Below are 16,406 nucleotides of genomic sequence, written 5' to 3' on the forward strand. Positions count from 1 at the left end.
TTAGTTATATATTATAAGATAATTACTATTAATTAAAGACAGTATAGTATTAACTATATTTAACTATAAAATTCTATAACTCTTTAGCCTCCTTATCTCTTAAGGAGACCTATAGTAGATTTAATAAGAGATATAGTAATTTAATATAATATATTACTATATTAAGAGTAAGACTAGCCTTATAAAAAGGTAAACTGCTTTTTAAAATATAATAAGTTAATATATATTATAGTTTATAGAATTAAAGGTTCTTATTTAAACTATTAAAAATAAGTATAAGTATTTTAAGTAATAAGAAACTCTATTTAAATTAAAGTCTATAGATAAAGAAATTTATATATATAGTTAAGAGTTTAATATAAAGTTAAAAAGCTAAAATAAAAGCTTTATTAATATTATAAATAATTAAACTTAATTATATATTTAACCTCTTATTATATTATATAATTACTATAATCTCTTATAATTATAAGTATTAATAGTTTTAATAAAGTTAAATTTAATTATAATAGCTATTATTATTTAAAATAAGTATATAATTAAAATAGCTATATAGATACTTTCTAGAGAAAAAACCTTTTAAAAATTATTATATATAACTAATTATATTTTATCCTTTTTAAGATAATTTAATTAATTATACTTATAGATAAATATCTATTTTATAAAAAAAGGCTTTCTTTTTATTTTTAAATAGTTAATTTCTTTTTATATATTTAAATTTTATAGTAAATTTACTTTAAGTTAAGTAATTATTATAAAGGTATCTTTAAGGGAATATTTTAATATTATTTTCTAAAAGCTTAATAATAAAGGGAATTAATCTTAATAATATTTTATTAAATTTATTAATTTAATTAGTTTTTTTTAAGTTTTTTATTTTACTTTATAATTTATTACTCTTAATATTATAAAAAAGATAGTTTTAAGCTCTTTAAGTATAAAATTTAAGTCTTTAAAATAATTAATTATAAAGATAATTAAATAAATATCTTTAAGAGGTTTAAAAGTATCTTATTTATTAAATTTAACTTAATTTTTATATTATTTAAGATATATACTTAATTATATTAATAATATATTTTTCTTTTAATATAAAATTATCTTTTTTTTTTCTTATTTATTAAGTAATTTAAATAGAATTATATCTTTTAAGCTTATTTATATTAAAATATATAACTTATAGTAAATAAAGCTATAAACTTAAAAATTTAATAATAATATAATAGTATTAATAATAATAAGAGTAGTAATACTATAAGGCTTAATATAAATTTAAACTTTATATAAGAATATAAGCTTTAAATAAATAGTAAAAAATTCTTCTTTTTTATAATATAATAATAAAAATAAAGAAATTATTAATATTAATATTTAAAATTAATATAATATATAAGTTATTTTAATTAATTACTTATATAATAATAGTTAATTATTAATAGTCTATATAAATATATTTTATTAAGTAGGCTTTAACTTTATAAATAATAGCCTTAAGGCTTTAGCCTATAGAAATAATAATTAATATAATAATAAAGAAATATTAATTATTATATTAATTAATAATAAAAAATAAGCTAAAGATCTATATTAATTAACCTTTAATTATAAAAAGCTTAAAAATACTAAAGTTAATAATATATATAATAATAAGCTTAATTTATTTATTTATTTATTTTTGTACTCTTTATTAAAGCTTAAGTCTTTTTAAAGCTATCTTATAAATTTAAAATTAAAAGATCTATATAGATTAAAAACTTAATATATTAAATTTAACTTTTTCTTAATAATTAACTTTCTTAATAAGATTATAATTAATATAATAATAATTAAACTCTATAATAAGAGGGAAATAAAAGAAGCTTTTATATATATAATAGCTACTTTTTTCTTTTATAATTTATTATTAAATACCTTTAAACTTATATAGTTAATTAATCCCTAGTCTATTTATTATTAATTACTTTATATTAATTAACTTTATATTCTTTACTTAATATAATATTACCTAGAAAAAGAAGCCTTTATAGTAATATACCTAGCTATTTAAAAGGCTATTTTTTTAATAAAAAGAATACTATAAATACTATTTTACTTAATAATAATAATAAAGATTTAAAGTAATTAAAATATAAAGCTAAATACTTTTAAAGGATTAAATATAATAATAATAATAATTATAGCCTTATTAAATTAATTACCTTTAGTTATAAAGTCTTATTACTCTTTATAAGGCATTTTTAAACTTATAAATAAGGCTAAATAATAATAAGGCTTAAGTAAAAGCTTAAGTATTTAAAAGACTTAAAGAAAAAGCTTATAAAGAGGCTTAATATATATAAAAATAAAGTTATATTTCTTAAAGTAATTAAATTAAACTATAAATATAAGACTTAATATTAATATTTTAAATCTTAAGTAATTTAAATTATTAAGGTTTTTAATAATTTTATTAAATTAATTAAAAATAAAATTATAAAAAATAAAACTAAAATAATTAAAATAATAAAGGCTTTTATATTAAAGGCTTTATAAAGGAAGCTATATATAGGGTTAATAAAGTTAATAGGGTTAATTAGAGATTAATTTAAGGATTTTATTAAGAATATAAAAAATTAAAATATAAATTAATCTAGAGATAAAAGTTAACTCTATAGGAATTAATTTAATTATATAATATACTGTCTTAAAATTTTATTATTAAATACTTATATTAAAATAACGTACATGATAAGCGGGTGCAACAGACAAGCGAGTGCAACACAACATCACAACATCTCAGATAGAAATAGCAATAAAAACACAACAGACTATTAATTAAGTAAAATTAATCGCTATATTCTTCCATAGACATAGCGACAAGTATCTGACAGGTCCTTGCATTATGTCCTGTCTTGCCGCACGCTCCACAGCGCCTTTCCTTCATTCGCGGAGGCCCTCCTTGACCACCACTTCTCGATGGTCCAGCCACCGCCTGCGCATCAACATCCGTTTGATCAATTACTTGCCTTCCTTCCTCTACTGTCATCACCCCTCCTTTCTGTAGCCGGGTTCTTTTTGCCCTCCGCCGCCGGCTTAGTATCTTATTTGCCTGTTCAAGATCTTGGACCCTGGCCTCTAATAAGGCAACCTTATGCATAACTATCTTTGTTCCCTTGGAAGAAGACCTCAATGCTTCTAGAATTGACTCTGGAGAGCTACTTTTATGCCTTTTGATTCTCTTTTCAAGATATTCAAGCTGAGAGTCGGCTTCAAGGATAGTCTTTGGGGTCTTTGAGACCCAAGGGGTCGAGGGGCTAACTACCTCCTCCACAGGCGTTGGAGTCCGCAGCTGCACATCGAGCTTCGAGATTACACTTTCTGGGTCGAGAGGAGCAAGTCCGGCTCCTCTAAAGGCTGCTTTAATATTTTTCTCTGTCATTGTGGCCTGGTAGGCGGTGTAAAAAGCCGGCAAGAACTCGGTTTTGGAAATGTGGGTTACGGAGCATCTGATCAAATGCTCGATTTCTCGCCCGTAAGCCTTCTTAAGCAGGCCAAAGCACCCGACATCAAGAGGCTGCAGCAGATGAGACGAATGAGGCGGTATACAAAGCGTGATGATTTTATTTGCCTTGCAATATCTCTCAAAGTCGACCGAGTGGTGACTTTGGTGTCCGTCGAGGATCAGGAGACGATAGCGATTCTTTGATTGCTTGGTAGTACACCGGTCGAAGTGCTTTAGCCACTCGAGGACTATCTCGTTATCTGTCCAGCCATTAGGACTCGTCGCAATAGCCCAATCGCCCGGGAGGTTGCTTTCTCGGTACCAGTGGGCGAGGTGATATTGGCCCGCACCTATGATGAACGGCGGGATCGCTTGGCCCTCGGCATTGATCGCCTGAATGACTGTAATCCATTCCCGGTTTCCAGGCTGCACTGATTTTGGTCTTCCACGCCTTTCAGCACCTGTGACGACCATTCCGCTCGCAATAACGCCCATCATAAAGCCAGTCTCGTCAAAGTTGTAGATTTCATCAGGTCGGATGCCATACTTCGCAATTACATTTGCTACGAGCCTAAACCAGTTGCGAATAATGGTCGGATCTTCACATTTGGCTCTCTGGTAGTCATATTTACGGGGGAAATGCGTCTTGAGGTCTTTGTGTCGCTTGACGAAGTTAGAGGCCCAGCGCTTGCCGACAGGCGGCGTCTCGCGGTCGGCGAGCAATCGGTTAGCCATCTCCTCAACACAACGCAGTCGCGGGGGAAACCCTCGCGAATCCAGATCGAGAATGAACTGAACTATGATCTGTTCTTCTAGATCAGATAGTTTGCGTGATTTTGGGATAGAATCACGCGTAGAAAGGATACCCTTCTGTCGGCGATATAAAGTCCAATAACGGACCTGGTAGATGCCTGCGGCGCGTCGGAGACTTAATTTTGGGTCATTTTGAAGGGCACGAAGTGCAAGAAGAATCCTAGCCTCAATATTTGGGTCTGGCATATTTGGTGGTTGAAAATTAATTGATTAAGTTGAGAAGATGTAAATTACGGGATTTTTTGTTGCACTCGCTTGTCTGTTGCACCCGCTTATCATGTACGTTACTATAATTTTAAACTGTATTTTAAACTAAGGGTAATAAGCTTAATATTATATTAACTTAATTTAATTATTAAGTCTTAGTCTTTTTATATTTTATTAAATTAAATTATATTAATTAAATTCTATAAAAAGAAAAGTAATTTAATACTTTATATTAAAAGCTAAATTAAAAGATTAAATTATTTATATAAAAAAAGGTATTTTTAAAAATAATATAATTAAGTAATTATTATATATAACCAAGATTTTAATTATTTTATAAAGAAATAAAATACTTAAGAATAATAAACTTTAATAATAAAATAATATTATAAGGCTATAAAGCTATACTTTTTAATAAAATTTAATAAAGTTAACTTTATATTAAAGAATAAAAGCTTTATTAAAATTATAATAATATTATATACTTTCTTTTTTCTTACTTAATAAGATTACTAGAAAAAAAGATATAAATTATTTTATCTTAATTATCTATATAATATATTAAGTTAACTTAAATTATAATTATAATATTAATTATATATTACTTTATAATCTAATTAAAAGATAATAGCTTAATAGCTAAATAATATAACGTGCTTGATAAGCGAGTGAGTCAGATAAGCGAGTGGGTCAAAAATCTTAACCCTCTTTATTATCTAGATGATAAAATTGCTTCAATTCATTCAATTGACTATAACTACTCACTATACTCATCTCCAGAGGCCTGAATATCCTCTTGACATGTTCTTGCGTTATGCCCGGTCTTGCCGCATACACCACAACGCCGAACACCCGGTCCAACCGACCTTCCTCGACCACCACTTCTTGATGATTCTGCCACTACCTGCGTATTCACATCTATCTGATCAATTGATTGTAATGCTTCCTGTACAGTCATCGCTCCTCCTTTCTGTAGTCTTGTTCTTTTTGCCCTCCGGCGCCGGCTTAGTATTGCATTTGCCTCTTCAAGATTTCGGACCTGATCTCTTAATAGGACAACCTCATGCATAACTGCCAATGTTGCTTTTGTATTTGACTTAATAGCCTCAATTATTGACTCTGGGGAACTGCTCTTATGCATAATAACTCGTCTGGTAAGGTATTCAGATTGAGATTGAGCCTCTGTTGCTGTCTTTGGGGTCTTTGAAACCCATGGACTTGGTGGTTGACTTGCCTCCCCAGGAGGCGTTGGAGTCCGTAACTGTATATCAAGCTTCGAGACGACGGTTTCTGGGTCAAGAGGATAAATTCCAGCTCCCCTAAAAGCCCCCTGGATATTGCTCTCTGTAAAGGTAGCTTGAAAAGCGGCATAAAAGGCTGGGAAGAACTCGGTCTTAGAAATGTGGGTTATAGAGCATCTGATCAGATGCTCTATTTCTCGACCATAAGCATTCTTCAGTACTGAAAAACACCCGACATCGAGAGGCTGGAGTAGGTGGGATGCATGAGGAGGCATACAAAGTGTAATGATCTTGTGATCCTGACAGTATCTCTCAAAGTCGACAGAGTGGTGACTTTCATGACCATCGAGGATCAAGAGACGATAGAGACTAACTGATCGCTTCGCTGTTGATCGATCAAAGTGTTTTAGCCACTCAAGACCCAGCTCGTTATTTGTCCATCCATTTTGGCTTGTTGCAATAACCCAATCGCCGGGGAGGTTGCTTTCTCGATACCAGTTTGCAAGATGATACTGGCCTGAACCAATGATAAACGGCGGGATCGATTGACCTTCGGCATTTATCGCTGGAATTGCAGTAATCCATTCACGGTTTCCTGGCTGCACTGATTTTGGCCTTCCTTGCCTTTCTGAGCCTGTGACTACCATCCCGGACTGTATAAGGCCCATCATAAAGCCGGTCTCATCAAAGTTCCAGGTATCACCTGGTTGGATACTGTATTTAGCGATTGTGTTCTGTACAAGCCGAAACCAGCCACGAATAATAGTCGGATCTTCGCATTTAGCTCTCTGATAGTCATATCTCCGAAAGATACGCGTCTTTAGCTCTGGTTGTCGCTTTATAAAGTTATGAGCCCAGCGCTTGCCGACAGGTGATGCATCGCGGTCTGCAAGTAGAGAATTGGCCATTTCTTCCACAAAACGGATTCGCGAGGGAAACCCTCGCGAATCTAGGTCAAGAATAAACTGAACTATAGTCTGTTCTTCCAGATCAGATAGTCGCCGCGAGTTTGGGCCGGAATCACGTCGTGATTGAATGCCATTTTGGCGGCGGCGTAAGGTCTCAAATGGAACCTTATATATACCTGAGGCGCGTCGGAGACTAAGATTTTGGTCATTTTGAAGGGCCTGAAGGGCAAGAAGAATTCTAGCTTCATTTGAAGACTGTGACATAGTTGCTGGTTAAGAAGTATCTGATCAGATTGAAATGTTGTAAGGTGAGGGATTTTTGACCCACTCGCTTGTCTGACTCACTCGCTTATCAAGCACGTTATATAGTATTTCTAGTATACTTATAGCTAGATTATTAAAGCCTTATATATAACCTTAATTTAATTTTAAAGTCTATATACCTTTATAATAAAAAGGCTAAGATATATCTCTATAAAATAATTACTATTAATTAAAAATAATATAGTATTAACTATATTTAACTATAAAATTCTATAATTCCTTAGCCTCTTTATCTCTTAAGGGGATCTATAGTAAATTTAATAGGAAATATAGTAATTTAATATAATATATTATTATATTAAGAGTAAAACTAGCCTTATAAAAAGGTAAACTACTTTTTAAAATATAATAAATTAATATATATTATAATTTATAGAATTAAAGGTTTTTATTTAAACTATTAAAAATAAATATAAGTATTTTAAGTAATAGCTTTCTAATATATTCTAGCTATAGTAGCTTAAACTATAAGAAACTCTATTTAAGTTAGAGTCTATAGATAAAGAAATTTAAATTAAGTAATTATATACTCTAGATTATAAACTTAAAGATAATTATTTATATTATAAAGATATTTAAACTATTTAATAATCTATAATAAATAATTAGCTATTTATTTAATTATAATAATTAAAATAATAGAGTTAATTAAAATTATTAGAATTTTAAAATATTAATTTTTTATATAGTTATTTTAAGTTTAATAGGAAATTTTAAGCTTAATTAAAAGCTTCTTTTAAGGATTAATAAATATTATATAAATATATTATATAATAACTATTTAAGTAAATATAAATAATATACCTTATAATAAGTAGAGTTTTAATAAGTAGTTTTAACTATAAAAGCTTACTTATATACTAGACTATTATAATATATTATTACTAGGTATATTATTTTATATTTAATATATTTTTAATCTCTTTCTTTATCTCTTATATATATTCCTTAAGGATTTATATATATTTCTTAAGACTTAATTTAATTCTAAAGATTAATTAAACTTTAAAATAATAAACTTTAAATAATATAAATTAAAGGGTATAATTTTAAAAGCCTTAAAATATTTTATATTTTCTCTTTTTTTTAAAAAACTAATTAATATTCTAGAAAAAATAGTATTTATTTCTTTATTAATAAAAACTTAATTAATTATATAACTAGCTATATTATTAATAATTATTAATATTTCTTAAGTATTTATAAACTTATCTTAAGTATTCTTATTATATTTATAAATATTAAATATATTATTACTTAATATTATAATATTTAAAATTACTATTTTAAAAAGAATAAGTTTAATTATTATTTAATCTTTAAGTCTAGAATAATTTTTATTACTTAATAATAATCTTCTTCATTTAAATATAAATTTAAATAGATTTATATTTTAATTATTTAAAGTATTTAATCTTAAGGTAAAAAAGCTATATTTATTTAATCTTTATTATAATATACTTAAAATAATAATATATTCTTTATACTATATATTTAGCTCTAGAGTATTCTTTAATATTTAAAATCTTATTAATAATTAATTTAATAATAAAAATAATAAAAAGCTTTTTTTTTTAATTATAATTATTTATATAGTAAATTATATTATTTTTTAAGCTTTTTATACTTTTTAAGCTTTAAATTAAATATTAATTACTTTTACTTTTAAATTTAAATTTAATAATATAACTTAAGGTAATATTATTATATTATTAATATTTTAATTTAATTCTTAATATTAAATAACTTAATTAATTAAGTTTTATATTAAAAGTAAGATTTTATTTTTAATTTTAAGTTTATAGAATATTTTCTTATTAAATTAAATATTTCTTAAAATAATAACTTTTTTAAGTTAAAATACTTAGATTTTATAAATATATTAAGATTAATATTTTACTAGGTATTTAATATATATTCTAAGGCTTACTTTAAATACTTATTATTATTTCTCTTTTTTATATTTCTTTATAAGTAAATAAGCTTTATAGCTATAAGTATAAATACTATTTTAATTAAGGTAAAGATTAATATTATATTTCTTTAATAGTATTAAAGTATATTTATAAAATTATAAATCTATTACCTTTAAAAGAGAAATACTTTAATTTCCCTTTTTTAAGCTTTTATTTAATAAATAACTTATTACCTTTATATTCTTTAGCTATAAAATAAAGATTAAAGATACTCTATTTAATATAATATTAAATTTCTTTATTATTTTCTTATTTACTTATTTAATTTATTTATTTAATTTATATATTAATATGTAAAGTTAGTTAGTATAAAGTAGCTAGTAGTAAATAGACTAAGGATTAACTAACTATATAAGTTTAAAGGTACTTAGTAGTAAATTACAGGAGGAAAAAGTAGCTATTATATATATAGAAGCTTTTTTTATTTCTCCCTTATTATAGAGTTTAACTATTACTATATTATAGTCTTATTAAGAAAGTTAATTATTAAGAAAAAGTTAAGTTTAATATATTAGGTTTTTAATTTATATAGATCCTTTAGTTTAATTTATAAGATAGCTTTAAGAAGACTTAGGCTTTAATAGAGAGTAAAAAAAAAAAATATATATATATTAATATTAATATTAAAATAATATTAATACTTTTATAATAAGCTTAAGCTTAATAATTAATATTTTTTAATAGATATATTATAGCTTATTTATTATTATTATAGTATACTTTAATATTAATATTATACTATTTTATAATAAATTTATTAAAGGTATAAATTATATTAAAAATAATAATATTAATTTTATTAAATTATAATTATATAAAAATTATTTTATTAAACTTATTTTTAAAAATTAAAAGATAATAATATTTATTATAAGTAAGTTTATACTTTTAAAGATCCTAGTTAATAAACCAGTTAATAATATACTAATAAAATCTTATAAAGTAGAGTTAAAAGGTTATATAGCTAGATAATTTATATTAAGATAGCCTTTAGCTTTAAGCTTTATTAATATTAACTTTAACTTTATAATAAACTTAACTTTTTTATTACTTATTTAATTACTACTAACCCTGCCTACTGCCTATTATTACCCTTTGCAATTATATACTTATAGTCTTAGGCTATAACTAGTATACTATAACTTAAAGGCCTTAATTATAACTACTACCTACCTTTTTAACTATTTAAACTAGTTAATATATAAGTGCTTATTATTATATATATTAATTTTATCTAGGAATTCCTTTTATATATATAATAAACCTATAGCTAGCCCTTTAATAAGCTTCTTCTTAAGCCTATATAGCCTCTTTAATATTATTTTTATTTTCTTACTTTTTATATATAAAAAGTAAAGCTTATAATTAAAAGCTATTAATTTAACTTTAATAAGGCTATTTATCTTTTTAATTATATAAAGGTTAATAGCCTTTATATATAATTCTTTTAGTTTTATTATATTTTTATATAACTTAATAAATCTTTTAATAGTCTTAATATTAAAATTAAGAAAATAGCTATTATTAATAAGTCTTAGTTTAAAGATAATAGCTAGTATTATATTATATAAGACTTATAAAAGTAATTAGTAAAGTGCTATAAAGGATTAGGATTAATTAACTTAGTTTATCTTAGTAAGATAATTAGTAATAACTATAGATATCTTAGATAATTAATTAAAGTTAAAAGAGGAAAAAGTTATTACTATTTATATAGTTTAATAAAAGCTTCTTTTATTAATTATTAATATTATAGAGTTTAAGTAATTACTTTATTAATTATATTTATATTAAAAACCTTATTTTAAGAGAAACTATATATAATTCTTTAATCTATATAAATAAATAAAGTATTATAAATAACCTTTAATAAAACTAAAAAGAGTAAAAGTAATCTTATAATTATATATTAAAAAAATAAATAAATAAATAAATACTTTTAAAGATCTTAATAAACTATTTTAAAAAGTTATATAATACTCTATTTAAAGGGTTTTCTATTAACTATACTATAGATAATAATTCTAATATATATTTTATAGTTAATTTACTTTATTTTATTAATCTTAACTTTTTATATTTAATTTATTAATTTTTTTAAAGCTTATTTACTAAGATAATTAAATCTTAAGTATTATAAGTATTTATTATCTTTTTTTATATAAAATAAGTTAAATAAAAAGTAAAAATACCTTATTTAAATTATATTATATATAACTATATATATTATTAATATTAATATTAATATATTTAATAATAATTAAGCTATAGAGGAATAAATAGAAAGAGGCTTATATTTAAAGAAAATAAAGTTATATTAATAGATTATATTAATTAAAATCTTATTATTATTTAATATACTTTAATATAAAGTATAATTATATTTAATAAATTAAATATTTAATTAAAAGATTCTAGTTTTTAATATAATATTATAATAAAATCCTTTAATTATATATATATTTTAAAGTATAAAGTTATTAATCTTTTTTTTATTTTTATTTTAAAAGATTTTATATATAACCTAGGTTTTAATTCTTAAGATAAAAAAGCTAGAGTTATTAGCTTTTATATTTTTTTTAATATAAAATATAAAAGAACTTAATTTAAAAAGATTAATATTATTAATAAGATATATTATATTATAATTATTAAAAAAGATATTCTTAGAAAGTAAATATAGTAAATAGATATTAATATATATTATAATTAAGTTTTATTTTTAAATAATAAAATTAAAATTAATTTAAATTAAAATTAAATTAAAAGCTAAGCTATTATTTATATTACTATTTCTATAGCTAGAATTATTATTAAATTAAGCTTTACTTTTAAGCTTCTTATAAAGGTATTATTATTATAGTTTTTAAAGTTTATTTTAAATAGCTTACTTATTTTCCTTAGATAATTATATAGCTATTAAGCTAGTCTTTAAAAGTTAATATAACTTAAGAGAGAAATAACTTTCTTAATAAACTTAATATAAAAATAATAAAGGGGAATAATAAAAAGGGCAATAAGGCTATAAAGCTATATAATTTAATAAGATTTAATAAAAACTTAATATTAAAATAAATATATAAAAAGAATCTAAGATAATAATTATATAGCTATTAAGCTAGTCTTTAAAAGTTAATATAACTTAAGAGAGAAATAACTTTCTTAATAAACTTAATATAAAAATAATAAGAAAGAATAATAAAAAGGGTAATAAGGCTATAAGGCTATATAATTTAATAAGATTTAATAAAAACTTAATATTAAAATAAATATATAGAAAGAATCTAAGATAATATAGTTATTTTTCTTTATTTTTATTTAATATAATAATTATAATAAAAGATAATTAAGTAATTAAGTAAGATATTCTACTTTTAATATATAGTATATTAAGCTAACTTAATTATAGCTAAAATATTATTATATTATACTATTATATTATATAATTACTTAAATTAATAAAGCTAAAACTACTATTTAATCCTTAAGGCCCTAGGTTAAGCTAGCTAATTAACCCTTAATAAGCTATATAGTCTAGTGACTTTACTAAAGTATATCTTAATAAACTAAAACTAGTTAACTAAGGCAAAAGACAAGGTAGTGCTAGTAATGTTTAACTATAGACTTTTATGAATTTAAGATAATATAATTATTTTTCTTTACTTTTATTTAATATAATAACTATAATAAAAGATAATTAAGTAATTAAATAAAATATCTTACTTTTAATATATAGTATATTAAGCTAACTTAATTATAATTAAAATATTATTATATTATATTATTATATTATATAATTACTTAAATTAATAAGGCTAAAATTACTATTTAATCCTTAAGGCCTTAAGTTAGGCTAATTAATTAATCTTTAATAAGCTATATAGTTTAGTAATTTTACTAGAGTATATCTTAATAAATTAGAATTAGCTAATTAAAGTAAAAGATAAGGTAATATTAGTAATATTTAACTATAAATTTCTATATTTCTTTTTATTTCTTTAAATCTCTATATATAATATATATAAGGTTATAAAGAAAGAGAATTTATTTAATAAGTATTATTATAATTTAAAAGGTAACTCTAAAGAGATTATATTCCTTAATAAATTATATTATTTAATATAATTAATAAAGATAAGGCTTTTTATTATAATAGTTATAATATTTTAATATACTTAATAGTAATAGCTTTTCTATAAGTTTAACTATAAAGGCTTAATTTATTAATAAGGAAACTCTATTAAGGTTAAAGTTATAATAAAGAAATTTATATATATATAAAAGAGTTTAATATAAAGTTTAAAAAAACTAAGTAAAAGCTTATATTATAATTAAATTAATAAAGTTATATAATTTACTTTCTCTCTATTAACTTAAATATAATATAACTATAATAATTTAAATAATATTTTCAATAGGGGATTTTCCTTAGATATTATATAAGCTCCCTTATAGTTAATAAAAATCCCTAGAGTAAATTTAATATAGAAATACTTCTTAAGATCTTAAATATACTTTAGCCTTTTATATAAATAACTCTTATTTAGCTTATTTTTTTAATTAAAATTACTATTATAATTTAATTATTTTATTAAAGTAATAAAGAATATATTAAATAAGTTATTTTTATAAAGTTAAAATTTAATAAAAAGTTCTTAAGTATAATTATTTATATTTTTTATTTTCTTATTAAATTAAATTTAATAATTAAATTTATATTATATTTACTTTATTTAATTAAAAGTAATATATTACTTAATAGCCTTAAAGAAATTATATATAATAAAATCCTTAATTATTTCTAGGATATTAAAAACTATATATTATATATAAATAGAATTTTACTAATTAAACTAAGCTTAAGAATTAACTTTTATATATATTATTTCTTAAAAATAACTTTAATATTAAGCTTTAATTAAGTCTTTAATTATTAAAATATATAACTTATAATAAATAAAGCTATAAGTTTAAAAATTTAATAATAATATAATAGTATTAATTTACAGTTAAAACTACTTATTAAGACTCTGCTTATTATAAGGTATATTATTTATATTTACTTAAATAGTTATTATATAATATATTTATATAATATTTATTAATCCTTAGAGAAAGCCCTTAATTAAGCTTAAAACTTCCTATTAAACTTAAAATAATTATATAAAAAATTAATATTTTAAAATTCTAATAATTCTAATTAACTTTATTATCTTAACTATTATAATTAAATAGATAGCTAATTATTTATTATAAATTACTAAATAGTCTAAATATCTTTATAATATAAATAATTATCTCTAGGTCTATAATCTAAAGTATATAATTACTTAACTATATTACCTCTAGAAATACCTTTTTTTATATTAATAGTTTAATCTTTTAATCTAGCTTTTAATATAGGGTATTAAATTATTTTTCTTTCTATAGAACCTAATTAATATAATTTAATTTAATAAAGTATAAAAAGACTAAGACTTAATAACTAAATTAAATTAATATAATATTAAGCTTATTACTATATATACTATTAACTTTAGTATTTTTAAGCTTTTTCTAATTAAAGATTAATTAATATAGATCTTTAGCTTATTCTTTATTATTAACTAATATAATAATTAATTTTTCCTTATTATTATATTAATTACTATTTCTATAGGCTAAGGCCTTAAGGCTATTATTTATAAAGTTAAAGCCTATTTAATAAAATATATTTATATAGACTATTAATAATTAGCTACTATTATATAAGCAATTAATTAAAATAACTTATATATTATATTAGCTTTAAATATTAATATTAATAATTTCCTTATTTTTATTATTATATTATAAAAGAGAAAGAATTTTTTACTATCTATTTAAAGCTTATATTCTTATATAAGGTTTAGACTTATATTAAGCCCTATAGTATTATTACTCTTATTACTATTAATACTATTATATTATTATTAAATTTTTAAGCTTATAGCTTTATTTACTATAAGTTATATATTTTAATAATAGTATTAATAGTAATAAGAGTAATAATACTATAGGGCTTAATATAAGTTTAAACCTTATATAAGAATATAAGCTTTAAATAAATAGTAAAAAATTCTCTCTTTTTTATAATATAATAATAAAAATAAGGAAATTATTAATATTAATATTTAAAGCTAATATAATATTATATATAACTAAGATTTTAATTATTTTATAAAGAAATAAAATACTTAAGAATAGTAAACTTTAATAATAAAATAATATTATAAGGCTATAAGGCTATACTTTTTAATAAGGTTTAATAAAGTTAACTCTATATTAAAGAATAAAAGCTCTATTAAAATTATAATAATATTATATACTGTCTTCTTTCTTACTTAATAAGATTACTAGGAAAAAAGATATAAATTATCCTACTTTAACTATTTATATAATATATTAAGCTAACTTAAATTATAGTTATAATATTAATTATATATTGCCTTATAATCTATTAATATAATATATAAGTTATTTTAATTAACTATTTATATAATAATAGCTAATTATTAATAGTCTATATAAATATATTTTATTAAGTAGGCTTTAATTTTATAAATAATAACCTTAAGGCCTTAGCCTATAGAAATAGTAATTAATATAATAATAAGGAAAAATTAATTATTATATTAATTAATAATAAAGAATAAGCTAAAAATCTATATTAATTAACCTTTAATTATAAAAAGCTTAAAAATATTAAAGTTAATAGTATATATAGTAATAAGCTTAATATTATATTAGCTTAATTTAATTATTAAGTCTTAGTCTTTTTATATTTTATTAAATTAAATTATATTAATTAAATTCTATAGAAAAAAAAGTAATTTAATACTTTATATTAAAAGCTAGATTAAAAGATTAAACTATTAATATAAAAAAAGGTATTTCTAGAGATAATATAATTAAATAGTTATATACTTTAAATTATAAATCTAGAGATAATTATTTATATTATAAAGATATTTAAACTATTTAATAGTCTATAATAAATAATTAATTATTTATTTAATTATAATAGCTAAGATAATAAGGTTAATTAGAATTATTAGAATTTTAAAATATTAATTTTTTATATAATTATTTTAAGTTTAATAGGAAATTTTAAGCTTAATTAAGGGCTTTTTTAAAGATTAATAAATATTATATAAATATATTATATAATAACTATCTAAGTAAATATAAATAATTACTTATAGTAAGTATAATTTTAATTAGTAGTTTTAATAGTAAAAAGTCTTTAATTATATTATTAAATAAAGTAAATTTCTCCTTAAGACTATAAATAATTTATTTATAAATAAATTTTTTTTTCTTAAGCTTTATTTTAATTACTTAAAATATATTAATATTAATTAAAATAAAAATCTACTTTATAACCTTATTAAGGATATTATATTATAATATAAATACTTTAAAGTTAATATTT

The sequence above is a fragment of the Fusarium poae genome, chromosome 1, assembly GCF_019609905.1.
Source record: "Fusarium poae strain DAOMC 252244 chromosome 1, whole genome shotgun sequence".
In the NCBI taxonomy this organism is placed as follows: domain Eukaryota; kingdom Fungi; phylum Ascomycota; class Sordariomycetes; order Hypocreales; family Nectriaceae; genus Fusarium; species Fusarium poae.